General features: G+C 40.4%; 1 protein-coding gene across 1 annotated transcript in view; it reads left to right on the top strand.

Annotated features, from left to right (window-relative positions):
* Nucleotides 1–15,111, top strand: part of syn3 (synapsin III) — a 108,286-nt gene that overhangs the window by 66,926 nt on the left and 26,249 nt on the right. The window lies entirely within an intron of this gene.

Raw genomic sequence — 15,111 nt, forward strand, 5'->3', positions numbered from 1 at the left:
CACATGTTACCTCAGAAACACTTTGGGGGAAAAAAGCAACCTGTGTCTCAGAACCACAGCACACACAAATAAGCAGGCATTTCAGGTAAATGTCTGCTACAATTAGAGCAGTATTAGTGTACTGCAGTGGATACAGTGGAGCGAATAAGGGTCTTTAAAAACAAGTGACTCTGTCTATATAAATAAAAGAAATGTGTTGCTCTCACTCTTTCAATGATAGCTTTATGTTTTATACGTTGGAAGATCCGAAACCAGACTCAGAATTTTCCGAGTGTATGCCTGTCTGTATGTGTGTTCGGGCAGATTTTGTCACGGCGTCGCACAAAACTGGCTTAACAGAATTTAATGAAACTTTGCCAGCACTTTGTTATTTGCCTTAAGTTAAATCTGCGCTGGAAATTAAATCAAAATGTTAAGTAGAAGTGAAGTTATGAGCAGCTATGCGCCAGATTAGAAACTGGAAGTTTTGACTTCCGCGTACTGCGCATGTGTCAAACTGTGGGCGCGTCTTAAATCGACCGCCGGACAGAATTTATTAAAAACTTTTGCAGTTCTTGGGTATCTGTTTGACCTGCACCGTAAGAAATCATAATGTTGAGTAAAAGCGATGTTGTGGTCATGGTCTAAGATACTGAGAGTTCTGCCATACAGAAAGATATGTACGGGGGCTTCAACCTGAATTAATAATATCACTGGCTGCATTAAAGCTGATCGGATTATTTTAAGCTTTATAAATTATATATATATATATATATATATATATATATATATATATATATATATGTGTGTGTGTGTGTGTGTGTGAACAAAATTCTGTTTGTTTGTTTTCATAAATGGGCAGGGTTTGTACAGGTAGCCAGGGGTAGCTCAGTGGATAAGGCAAAATGTACAGGTAGGCAACGGCCACATCAACTTTTATGTCATACTGTGAGCATGCCACAGGCATCTGGCCAAAACAGATATGACAGGCAGAGTTCATAGCTACTGAAACCCCAGATCAGAATGCGGAGCGTCTACAATAACAGCGTATACAGAAAGAAGTAGGGGCTGCCAAAACGTTGGAGCAGCGATTCAGCAAATTTTATGTCCTACTGTGACGCAACTCCAGATTTGGAGGTCTGATTCTCACCTGAGTGTGTGTGTGTGTGTGTGTGTGTGTGTGGAGTTTGCATCTTCTCGCCTTGCTTGGTGGGTTCCATCTTGTTTTCCAGGTTCCTCTCGTGCAATAAGATTGGCATTTCCAAATCACCCGTTGTGTATGCTTTGGTGTGTGAATGCGTGAGAGCGTCCAGGGAGTACCCTGCCTTATGCCTTAAGTTTCCTGGGAAAGGCTCCAGGCATCCCCCAAGCACAGCTTGGCACATGATAAGTGATATAAACAATGAATTGATGATATACATCTGAGGTGTGCTCCATTTATAACTTTGTATTCAGTTTTTTTTTTTAAGTAACATTCTTTTAACTACATCCTGTATAACCAAGATTCAAAAATTGGGTATACCCTGTAATAGTCTTTTTAATAAAGAGCCAAAAGAAGTTCATGGCCCAATGACATGTTATTTACCGTAGATCAGATATGAGTAGGGATGAATATGACCACAAAAGATGCAAAAGCAGATGAGGATGAGCATAGAGGAACTCTATCTGTACTTATATTTTAGTTGCTTGTGATGATAAGGGAACATCTTGCATCTCGTTATTTCCACTGAAGCGAAATCATAATGCTAGAGAATACATTATATACGGTTGTCTGTTAGGAGAAGGAATGCATATCTGTATGATTGAGTGATGTTCACATACTTTTAGTCTTATAGAGTTTTAAAATTACTTCTCTTTATCATTCTATCACACAAGATAAACAAAGTTTACATTTAAACAGTATATCCGCTTAGAATATTGTTTTTACTACTGTACCATGTGGAAAACTACTATGAAATCCAGGGTTTATTTATAACTAAAGAATGAACAATGCAAAGTTGCACTGGTGCCAGCATCCTGATGCCAGACGCTACAGCATACTCCCAGAGGGAGAACATATACAAGGGGAACCTACAGTACACAATATTATGCTTTATGTTGTATGCATTGTAATGTTATGGCTGATCCTGGTTGTACTGTTTTGACACAAGTGTAAAATATAGTTTTTTGTTGTTGTTGTTTTAAACAATTCTCTTAGGCTGTATTAAATGTGTAAAATATATAACTTACAACATTTACTTATATACAAAGTTTTGCTTTTTTTTTTACAGCACTGACGGCAAGGCAAATATGAAAGGTTTTTGTTTAATCCACCACATTGACATTTATCTGCTGTTACCATTGCCTTGAAAGTCGAAATGCACATGTCTCCCAATAAGGTAAAAGTACAGGGAAGAATTCTTCCAATTATTTGCAAAAACCCGAATTCTTGAATTAATCAAATTAGGCTCGATTCTTTCTTTCTCCCTCCCTTTGCATTTTATGTAAGTGTTTCAAAGTGTAGAGCAGTGATATCGCTCTGAAGGCTTGAGTTTAAGGCACAGGCTTGTGTAACATCAGGGAGATGGATCCAAGGGCCTCAACCTCTAACTTTTTGCATTAAAAAATTTGTTAAAAATTTAAAAATTTGTTCTTAATTTGTTGCAGCCTATAATTGGTTTTGGAGAAAGTTAACATGCTTTATAATTGTTTTATTACTAATGTGTTCCTTAATTACAGTGTAGTGAAAATTTTTGTGCTATACGACTATGCAAAATACAGTATAGAACCCAATCCCAATTCTATTTTCTACCCCTCGCCCCTTCGCCTTGTCCCTTGAAACGAAGTGGAAAGGGGAAGGGTTAAAATATTTCCCCTAAGAAATGGGACACCACTACAACACTGTTACTGTATACGTCATCATACGTATCCGTTCATTTACATGTACACATACTGTATGGCCGTAAGCAAAACAATCAATGCGTTATCAAATGCTCGGCAAACTGCCATGCTCCTGAACTTTCATATTTGTTTGTAGCATGTAGTAAAGTGTATATGACATAAAAATATATTTTTGTAATATTGTGCAATCGGTGCTATCCGCTAGCAAACTTTAGCGATTTTTTGCAAACGTTTCTTTACAGAACATCACCATAAACACAAACACAAGACTAATATACATTTAATGAAAACATGTCATAAAAATCCTTATTAATGGCAAAAATTAGTTACATTTACGGGTCTGCTTGCTCGAGTGAGCAGCTAGTTGAAAATTTTGCTTAGCGCTTCGTTTGAAGTGAGGTCCTGAAAAATCTTTGTTTGGAGGGCTATCTGGCCCTTCCCCTTACCCCTACCCCTCCAACCAAAAGAGAAATGAGACACCCCTACCCCTTCACATGAACGCGCCAAATGGAGGGGTAGGGCTAAGTGTAGGGGTAAGGGGTAGAATTGGGTCTTTAGTCATCAGAAAGGTTTAAATAAAAAGCAAGACAAGGTGAAATGTAAACTGTAAAATGTTGGGTGAGTTCAATGGTTTTATCCTTCAGGCAGTATCAAGGTATACATGTTAACAGTACTGTATATCCCAGTTTTTTTGTTAGTAGGCTGGGATTATACAGTATGGTACTTCCTGGATCAGACAGGGTTAAGGGCCTTGCTTAAGGGCCCAAAAGCGGAAACCAGAAGGAGCTTGGGCTCGAACCTCCGATCTTCCGATCAGTAGCTCAGAGCCTTAACACACTAAGTCCAAGTATATTATCTTAAATATGATATCCCAAGTATATTATATTGAAGTATCTGGCTGTGCCATCAGTCAGCTGACTTCATTTTGTTGCCGCATGACATGCTGAACATAGACCATACGTCTACAGTCGGCAACCCACATGACCTCATGCCCTTTTTACATCGCTCCAAAGTTCACTCTTGAATCTTCAATTTTTTTCTGATTATTCTGACTATCAGGTGGATTCTTATGGCCACTCAACTGTTTAGTCCCAATCCTGTAAGTTCTCTTCACTTTCCGACTTTACTTTCACTTTTAAACATGCAGTAGCTATGATTTCTACACAAAATTTGTGTCGTGATGACTGCAAGGTCATCTTTATCACAACTAAACCAATTATTAAGCAAACAAGGATGCAACCAAAAAACAAAGGGATCTATCATTTTACTGTATCCCAAACCTTTGATGTTACTGTAGCGTTACTGTAAAAAAGACGTTTCAAAGAACTGTACATAACCTTTGTCCTGCCTGCGTGTGTAAGGCAGCAGGGATTGCTTACGTATGAACAGTTCTGAGAATTGTTTAACCTTTAACCTTTATTCCTTTTTTCTTTAAAAGGTCACGGTGTACATACAGTACCACTGAGCTTCTGTTCCACAAACATTCTGACTCATTGAAAAGTACCTGAGGAACACAATAGTATTTTGCCAGTAGTACATTCTGCTTGGATCGTGCAATGCGGATTCCTGTGCAAAAGAATAAAGTTCAACATTTCGTGCAGATATGATGTGATGGTTGATGCTCATGCTTATCACCATTATGCAGCAGTTTCCTGTGTAATGTAATGTTCATTCTAAAGAATGTGGTACTGTCTATCCCCTTGGTGTTATTTCATTCTTCCGCAGTGACTCTGCATGGATATTGCATATTGCATGAAAAAGAAATCAGCATTGTGCCAATTATTATACCTTTAGTACACAAAGACTATAAAGGTGGATTAAATGTTTCACCACATAATCAAACAACAGGAATAAACTTTAGTAATGTCTAATGTTTTTTGTTCAGATATGTCAAAATATGCACAAAACAAAAAAAAATGCATTATTTTGCATTTACTGTACACTTCCATCATTTTCACATAGGCCTTTATTGTAGACAATGTCTATTGTATTATGTCACATAGGCTTTGAATTTAAAAACTTCAGGGCACAAAAGTGGCAAGGATGCATTAATGATCATCTCTATTACATCCATTCAGTTTTTTAGCTAGCAATGTTTTTTTAATTATATTTAAATTTATGACGAGGTGTTCAAGTCAAGTCCCGCATTGACTTTAAGACCATTTGTGCAAACCAAATTAAATTAAAATAGTCCAATAAACAATAAAATCCTGGTTTGACTTGAACGTCATTTATACTTTATATTAAAACTTTTATTGCGATGCTCAAACTCATCAGTTCTTCCTTCTTTATATTATTAATGTTGATTAATGATTGCAACATCTAACGGTAAGAGTTCAAAAAAATTGACTCTTTAACCCTACATAGTTATTGCAACATCGCACTTCACTCTCTTATCCTGGATCCTTCATGTATCCCATTATTCTTAATTAATGCTATGTTTTATTTTTCTTGCCATTTCACTTACAACTGCTTCTGCCATTATTCGCCCACCTCTTCTTTCTCGTCGTGCCAGCAGCACTCAAGCCGGATCGTGGAAGGCTTCTTTGATATGCAAGGCTGCTTTTTGTCCGATAACATTTAGTTAGGGTTTTTTTTTTTTTTTTTAACAGATCCGTAGAAACAAGGACCATTTCTGAAAAGGCAATTCAGATGTAACCCAGGGCAACAGCCCCCACAAAAGGAGCTCTCCAAATTAGAGATGATAAAGTACGCTAAGGTGGATGTCAGATCAAAACCAAACCACTCAGCTTGTGCTTTCTGCTCTGTCTAACCGTTCTCCTGTATGTATTTAGTCCGTGGTCAAAAATGGAATTACCTGCTGTATAGCTTTATTAATGAGTTCCTGAGATGTGACAGCACAGAAACACCGAGTAGAAATCTGATGATGTTGATAGGATGGAAGGAAACCTTTAACCGGCCTAAGCGAAACATACTGTATAGTACTATACAAATTAAAGAGAGTTCTCGTTTATAATATTTCTTTGGCCACGGAAAACTATTGGTTCACAATTAAAGCTTCAAAAATCACTTCATTTTGTTTCCTTTCCTTTTTGTTTTCTTTGCCACATTGCGGCTATTTTGTAGTAAACGTATGTGTAGTACTATTTTAATGTCTTCGCTATACATGGAGTAATAGCGGTCGCCCTATCATTCGGAGATCGTGAGGTCTAGAGAGAGCTGATTGGCCGAGGTCTTTCAGAAGGGAGGGATGAGAGGTACTTTGTGCTCCCACATTAATGACGGCTCTACAGCCAATTAGGGGCATTTGTGAGCTCGCACACATGGAAGGACCGGATAGCGCTGTCCTCTGAGTGTGTTACGCCGCCCCCAACGGTGCGTGAGCGAGCAGTTCGAAAAGATGCGGTCGGCTGACGTCATTCGGTTCGGAGGAAACACGTGATAGTCTTCTGCCCTCCCGACTGAGTGGTAGTAGTAGTTTAATGTGGAAGCCCCCTAGTGACGGGGAGGAATTGGACACGACTAAATTAGGGAGAAAATCGGGAAAAAAATCCCAAAAAAAGAATTTGAGTGTCAGAAATGTAATATTATTTAATGGATCATCTTCAGACTAAAAACCATATCTGAACCTGCTGAGTTTCGCATAAGAAATTTTATTACAAGTCCTGGTTTGATTTGAACACCCTTTATAATTTACATCATTTTACATAAAACTGTCCTTTCCCATCCTGTGTGCCCGTATCATTCTCCCTTTTGACTTATCGATTGCTCTTCTCACTTGTCAGCATTACACTCACCATAAATTTAATTTACATTCAGTGAACTTATTGTAGTCTTGTGATATGTTGGGGTTTATATATTGAAAGTGCATTTTATTTAAATGCATAACATTATAAATGGATTGTGAACGAACCGTCTCCAGATGCATTCAATTTTGTCCCGATTTTTATGTAACAGTGAAGCATGTGGTCTTATCTTAAAAGACACTAAAAGTGGGGTCATCTGCTTCCAGGAAATTGTGGGAATGACTTGAGTGTGGGAGTAAAGAATAACAGGAGGGGGGGGGGGAGGCAGGGAGGGGAAAAAAGGACAGGGTGGGCAATAAGGACCTAAAAGCAAGAAGAATAAGTGCTAGTGAATCACTGCAGTGGAAATAGTTTTGGTGAGGGGGTAGTGGGATATATGCGTCAGCCCCCCGAGGACTGGAGGTGGACCTCAACAGGGATCTCGAGCAGACTAAATATAGAGGTGGGATTGGAATCTCCCTTGTTTGTCTTGTTAGTCACTTTTAGGTTATGCCTTATGTCATACTGTATAGGTGGAAAGAGTTAAGATTGGGAACGTTTACTGGTATGGTCATAGAAATGTGAAAATAAGAATGATATAATGACAATAAATATAGTTGCAAGCAGCGATGAGCGGGCCCAAGCACCTTAGATTGAGAACAATTGCTGGTATGGTCATAAAAATGAGAAAAAAAGATAATAAGGTGTAGGCAGAGGGTTGATGATAAAAAACATAATACAGGTGGCACGTTGGCGTAGTGGTTTGCACTGTCACCTCGCACCTTCAGGGTCTGCGTTCGATTCCCACCTTGGGTCCTCCCCGTGCTTGGTGGGTTTCCTCCAACAGCCCAAAGACATGCAGATTATGAACAGGTGTGTGTGTGTGCGCCCTGTGATGGACTGCCACCACGTCCATGCCTCATGCCCCTGTCTCCTGGTATAGGCTTCAGGCCCCCCACGCCCCTGTATACAGAATAACGCGGTATAGACGATGAGGCGATATAGTTGAATGAAAATAAACCGTATGTTTTGTGAATCCCCTGCACATGGAAACATCCTGGAGCATCATGTACTGTATATAAGATACTGTCAGCATTTTATAGTGCTGTTTTTAGCTAATATTCATTGTCTTTGGCTCGGTCCGTTAGTCAGCGGTCACTCTTCACCCACATCTCTGACCGCCGCTGGGTGTGTTTAAGGTCACTCTGACAAACAGTTTGTTCTGTTCAGTTTTTTTTTATAGGCAGGAATTCCCTTTGTGCTCCTCTTTCAGCGACACGTACCATAAGCCTGGGAAAGCCAAGACCCTGTGCTGCTCAAAGGCATCTTCAGCTTTCATTCGCTGGGAAAGTTTGTTGTTCTTCTGTGATTCCTAAACTTTGTTTGTCCTGTTCGATTTAATTGCTTTTCACCCACTCATTTATCAAGCCTTTATTGGGAAAACTGTGTCTCGTCAGGCCGAAGTTTTAAACAGTGCTCCAACTCCATGGTAATCAGTAGCTGGATGTAAGCATTGTCATGACAGGATGGGTGACGCTCCTCTTTAAAGGCACTGTTGTGTATAAAGGGCGTTGCTCTGTTTGGCACGCGGCACTGGAGAGGCCGCATTGACACAAGTGATGTCATCTGTACATGTGGCATCTTATCGCGTGTTCACGTAATGTACACGGTCTGTTGTAGAGCCTTCTCTAAAGCGGAGAAGATGCAGGTGTCACCTTGGTTTTATTCCGGGATACCACAGAGCTTCCTCTGGCACCATCACACAGGGGCACCGAGTAGGGAACCTAACCACAAACCATGTGGAACAATGATACAAGAGGAACACTGTGGTCCAGGATTATTTTAATAGTTATTTATAGAGTTTATTTAAATGCTACAGCTTATAAAGCAGCTGTGAACCTGATTTATGACATACAGTGATACATCTTGGTATGATACAGTGATATATGTGACACATAACAGCTGTGAACATGTATCTTCTGGTTTAAACTCACCTGAGAAAAGGTGCATGGAGGATTTTTAATATGAGCATTATTTCACATCAATCATAAAAAAAGAGTAATAGATTTTGCCAGATGTTTTTTTTATGACTCAGTCATTATTGACTGAAAGCATACACTCATTGTGTCACAGCCTGATGGGTCTGCTCAAAGTTCACCCGCTGTTTCAACCTGTTTCCTTTTTCCAGTAATTAGGCATTAGCACAGTTTATACCATGTTTTTGTATAATGAGCTTAAACATTCTGGTGTGTTATACCAGAACAATTCCAATGGTATAGGAGGCACAAGCACACCCTGACTCACACACCCAATCGTATACTCTGGGCAACTTGGAAATACCAATCAAGCTGTCCTGCATGTGTTTGGACTTTGGGAGAAAACCAGAGAACCCACAAGAAACCCACCAAGCACAGGGAAAAACATATGCAGACTACAGCCAGGATTCAAACCACTCTACAGTTCTGACCTCGCTCCAAACGTTTCAGGTTTGAATCAGTCTGATCATGGCTTCGGCGAGTGTGTTACGCCTCCAACGGTGCGTGAGCGAGCTGCGGTTGGTTGGCGTCACGTGATTTGGAGGAAACAGGTGATGGTCTTCGGCCCTCCCGACTAAGTGGTACTGTAGTAGTAGCTTAAAGTGACAGGGAGGACTTCGATACGACCAAATTAGGATGAAAAATGAAAAAAATTAGGGTGAAAAATCTAAAATCTAAAAAAAAAACACAAAGCGTCTCATCATCATACTGTGCTTGAAGTCTTCTGTAAATGTCGACTAGTTTTATGCATTAATTCAGGAGAAATTGCACAAGTCCCGGTTTGACTTGAACGCCCCTCATTACTCCAGTATGATTTGTAACAGGGATTAAAAATTGTATATACTTATAAAGTCAACACAGTTGGTTCACATTGTGGTTTCACAAGGAATATCTATAATGTAAATATGTGCAAAATGAGTTTATTAATAATCTAATTGAAATCATGGTATTGAAGCTTTGTGAATCTTTCATTTCAGTGCATACTGTACAGTGTGTGTGCTTCTGTAAATTAGTAATAGATCCTGAGCCAATCCTGGGCGTGAAGCGAGAATACACCCTGGATGCAATACCAGTCCATTGCACAGACAAACATTCACACATCATTCACACCTAGCGCTAATGCAGCTTAGTCCTGCCATCAGTTGGCATAGTTATTTGTAGACGTAGAAAACCCACACGACATAGAGAGAACATTTGAAACAGATAGGAACCAGAGCGCATGATCGAACCGGAGACTCATGAGGTGTCAGGTGACCATGTTACTGTGAAAGTGATCTTTTAAAACCTTTTTAATTTGCCTCGTCTTTAAAAAACGGCGGCACGGTTGCGGCGGTTAGTGGTTAGCACTTGCACCTCCATGGTCCGGGTTCGATTCCCTCCTCTTTAGTTTGCGCGGAGTTTGCATGTTTCCCCTGTGCTTGGTTTCCTTCCACAGTCCAAAGACATGCAGATTAGGATAAATGGCTTTGTGGAGTATGTGTGTGTACGCCCTGTGATGGATTGGCACAGTGTCCAGGGTTTACCCCGCCTCGTGCCTTAAGTCTCCTGGGATAGGCTCCAGGATTCCCGCTATACTCAGGAAATATCAGTCTAGACGATGAGTGAGTGAGTCTTTAAAAACAGTTTATAAATTACAATCACTGGATGTTTTCCACATCTGTCCGACATCTTTTTATTTTTATGCTTGTTCATACTTACAGTACAGCCTTCATACATACTATTGTCTCACGTTTGTTTCCCCCGTCTTTTTACACAGAAATACAGGCAACATCACAAGTGTCCGACTGTACTATATATTAGTGAAGTCAAGGCTGTATATTACGTATATTTTATATTCTGTATGTGTTTCAGCAGTGGCGTTTCACCAGAGCCCATGATGTCGGATCGCTCCGACTGCAAAATCTATACAAAATATGGTTTAGTCATAATAAGACCAAGACGCACTTCCTGGCAGGACATGATACGCAGAGCCAACAGCAAAGTGAGCCCCAAAAATAGGCCGTGCTGTCTGGACTTGTACTTAACTCAGAAGGGGTCACCAGTTCTGAGTAGCTGTACTGATCAAAGGTGAAAAAAAGTAGCACTTTTCATGCTTCCTGTTATTAAACCTCATTATACCAAATCACTTAACCACCTGTTTACACATGGCGGGAGGCTTTAACACCTTAAAGCCTTTTCAGTATTAGTCAGTAGACGTTTCAGGTCATTTAGTCATCTGGCTTCTACTAATTTCATTTGTTTATCCAGTGGTCAGGTCGGCTTAGCAGATTAGTATCATGGCATCTGTTCTCCATTCATTTCTTAGGCAAATAGAGAAAATAGTTAAAGGTGTTCTTCTCGCCAGAACACGTCATTTCTCAGGAATATTCCGCAGAGCTGAAAATAAAGCACGTCTCTTCCTCACATCGGTTTCCAGTATAGATCATAATGAAAGCCAGACGGGAGCTGTGTAGTCATTACAACAGGTTATTAGACCTGTAAAACGGCTTTAGGTAGCTAATAAGATTTGACACAGGTTTATAGACCTCGACTGTTATTGCCTCCGTTTTGGAGGAAGGGATGTAGGCAGGGTTATAAAGTGAGGACTTCAAAGGCTTCTACACTGATCAGAGCCAAAATCATGCCCTGCTTAGTAGGGACGGGAATCATCAGGTGCCAACCGAAACTATATCATCATGATATTGTACCAATCAAAATTGGCATTCCTTTTTTATTTTTTTTATTATTGTTTTGAATTTTTTCCTGATTTTCTCCCTATTTTTTTGTCGTGTCCAGTTCCTCCCCGTCACTAGGGGGCTCCCACATTAAGCTACTACACCCCAGTCGGGAGGGTCGAAGACTATCATGTGTTTCCTCCGAACCATGTGACATCACTGACCGCATCTTTTTGAACTGCTTGTTCACGCACCGTTGAGGGCGGCGTAACACACTCGGAGGACAGCGCTATCCGCTCTTTCAGCTTGCGTGAGCTCACAGATGCCCCTGATTGGCTGTAGAGCCGTGATTAATGTGGGAGCACTAAGTACCTTTCATCCCTCCCCTCCGAGAGAGCTCGGCCAATCAGCTCTCTCTAGACCTCCGGCTGAGAGAGGTTACAGCATCACCCGAGGATCGAACCCGCGATCTCTGGATGATAGGGCGAGCACTTTACCACTGCCACTTTTCGGCATACGAACAAACAAACAAATCACCCTGAACGTCGGCTAAGTTGCGCATATGTACGGCGTAAGTTGCCATTCAAAACTTGTTTGCATCAGTGGAAGTCCCGCGATACAACGTTGCCTTCAAAGTATGTGTTTAAAAGCTACGTGGTTGTTCACGTGTTCATAAATTAAGGTTAAGTGAGATTTAATGTCTATTTATCTCATATTTAATCTCATTTACATTTCTTTTCTAAATGTTTTGATTGGTTTTTATATCCGAAAATATAATTATAGGGATGGAAAATGGTACTATTGGTACTATTTTTGGGTGACTGGACCATATTATCTGCATTTACCTTATTTTTTATGGGTAAATTTGTATCGCAAAATGAATTTTTTGGCTTGAGAACTCGCCTCCAAGAAATGAATAATTCCGTATGTCAAGGTTCCGCACAAGCTTTTGTTACCATTTTAAACATAGTTAGTTTAAAATCATTTGCTGCGATATCACACATGATGCTTTGCTCCCTGCCAACGTGTGAAAAGTTTGAAACGCCACCTGTAGGATTACATACGTACCGTGAGAACAGTAACATTTTACCACCTTAAATGCAAACAAATATACTGTACATGTATGACGTAAAGAATATTTCCTGTAAACATTTTTCTCGTTAAAATGATTTAAATTATTGAAACTATTATTAGAAGTTCAGATCAGCATTAAGGGACTTTTTAAAAAAACAGAAATAGTCTAATTAAAGCCATACTGGCATTCAATTCAGGCTCCCTAAAGAGTTCAAAAGAGCCGAGTAGGCATTTCAGATCGTCCAGAGTGTCGTAAGTGATCTCTGGGGGGAACATTTATCTGTCTATATTCTCACGCGAGCCCATTTTCCTTTTAGTGCAAGCCCGAGCCCTGTATCTCTCTCTCTCTCTCTCTCTCTCTCTCTCTCTCTCTTTTCAGTCTCTTTGATCTGACTGTCATTAGCCCTCTGTCATTACATTACTGTCGAAATGGGTTATAGGTACATTGCAAAAAAAACTTTTTTTTAATTTACGGTATATAAAAATCTCAACCTACACATGAATTTTAAAGTAATAGATATTTTAGAGAACGTTTAAAAGGTTTGATTTATGCCAACTCAACATTTAGACAAGTATTAACAGTGTACTGTACAACAATCAGCCATAACATTACCTAATTATTGCTTATCAATTATATATCAGTAAACTGGTGAGCCTTCATGGGCTCACCCATGCCCATACAGTCTGATCCCACAGAAAAGCCAATGAAGCACAAATTGCCCAAAAAAAAGTCAGTGCCGTCCACGATAGAAAGTCACCAGGACACCCAGTGCACCAAACAGCCCAATGCCGCTTAAACATCCATTACATTACATGGGTGCATCAGACAAACAAGTTTGATCTACAGAGGCCCACCCTGCAAGCCACAGCACCCAAAGGATACGCTGCCAATTATCTTGATCAGATTGGGATCTCTGGAGTTTGGAGGCCAGCTTACTGACCTTGGCCTCCTTGCCCGTCAGTCCTGGTGCCCTTAGGTTGTGGCCAGCACTGACTTTTTTTTCAGCGATCTGCGCTGCTTTGGCTTTTCTGTGGGATGAGATCTGATGATGATGATGATGATGATGCCTTTGGTTTCCACAGGTATGTGTAAGCCTTGGGTGCCCATGATCCTGTCACTGGTTTACTGTTATATAACTGATAATCAGTGTTATTTAATTCACCTGGCTGTGGTGTCAATATTGCGGCTGATCTGGGTATCTAGATATTGTTTTTCGTACATCAGTCTCAAGGCAGTCTGTATATCTTTTACTGCCGAGTTTCCAGTCACATATCATCCTATACCATTTATTACCCTTTATTGCTACAATCAATGGGCCACTTTTTGTTTTGAGTACTTACGATATGACACAGAGGTGCTTCAGAAGTGAGTCAGAAATGTAACCGACCGGATCATCAGTCGTCTCTCTCTCTATAGCTCTTTCTCTTACTTTACTCTAAGTCAGTACACCCCAACACACACACACACACACAGAAACACACTCAAACAGAGACACCTGTGTATGGTCTGTAGGTGTAGGTTGTTTGACTTTGGAAGGCGGAACACTTGCTGGAACCCACTTACAACGCGCCATGTCTGCACAGTTTACTGCAAATGACGGAAAATCACTCCGTAAAACAGATCCCAGACTCGTGACGTCAGTCACCGCATGAACTGGATAGCTGCCTTTGTGCCCCACTATTACTGTCCAACATACTGTAGCTTGAGGTATTGGTGTGAAATGGGTGAAGAAAAAAAAAAAAAAACCTTTCCAGACAGTTGTTCATTTTTCCTAAACACAAAAGCAGCGGTGTGCAGACAGACATAAAGGAGGCCGTGGAAATGTTTTACGCAATTAAAATAATTTTTTATTTTCACATGAGGTTTTTTTTACTCATTTATATTTTATACGTGGGCTGAACCGCTTTGTTATTGCACTCATTCACTAGCACATTAACACAATGTTTAAACAGTGCATCACACACGTCCGCGTCTACCGCTTCCGACATGGTTCGAGCTCTGGTGTGAGACATTCCAGACTTTTCCACCACACTATTTGTTCCGGAGCATTCCGGCTCCCGGAGGCGGGGATGTGGTGCTCACCCTGCCACTGTCGTCAGTGCCGCAGGAATTCTGAGAGGAATGCAAGCAAATGGAGATGGAAATCTGTAGATATTATTTCTGCGGGTCTAGCGCGTCACTCACATCCTCAGCAGGGTTATCCTGTTATGCTCCGGTTCACTCCTTTCTCTCTCTCTCTCTCTCTCTCTCTCACTTTCTCTCTCCTCTGTTAAGACAGATGAAGGATTCTCTATGCCCTGCTTGTGTGTTTCTGTGTACTTGTGTGTGGGAGTGAAAGGAAACATGCGACACTAAAGCATTAGACCCTGCTCAGCCCTGTGGCAGTTAGCTTGACGCTAGCGCACCGTGGGCAGCTGTAATGAGCCGGGATAATGTGTACGAGGTGTTCTTACTGCAGTGCTGCAAAACTGCTTTCCTCAACAATATTGTCTAAATAGTGTCCACATACTGAAATAAATACCTACAGAAGAAATGAATATTATCGATACTACAGTATATTTTGTGTTGAGTAAATCGCCTTCAAAGTTTTAATATAAAACTTTTTCAAAAAGTCAAAATCTGTTTTGAATTTTTTTTCAATTGTACAATCATTAAAGGAAATATTCACATATCTGTCGTGGTTTTCATATTTCCCAGTTAGGAAGCTGTGTGGTCAGAGCACAGGGTCAGACACCATCACA

This window comes from Clarias gariepinus, chromosome 12 (assembly GCF_024256425.1).
Source record: "Clarias gariepinus isolate MV-2021 ecotype Netherlands chromosome 12, CGAR_prim_01v2, whole genome shotgun sequence".
Taxonomy (NCBI): Eukaryota; Metazoa; Chordata; class Actinopteri; order Siluriformes; family Clariidae; genus Clarias; species Clarias gariepinus.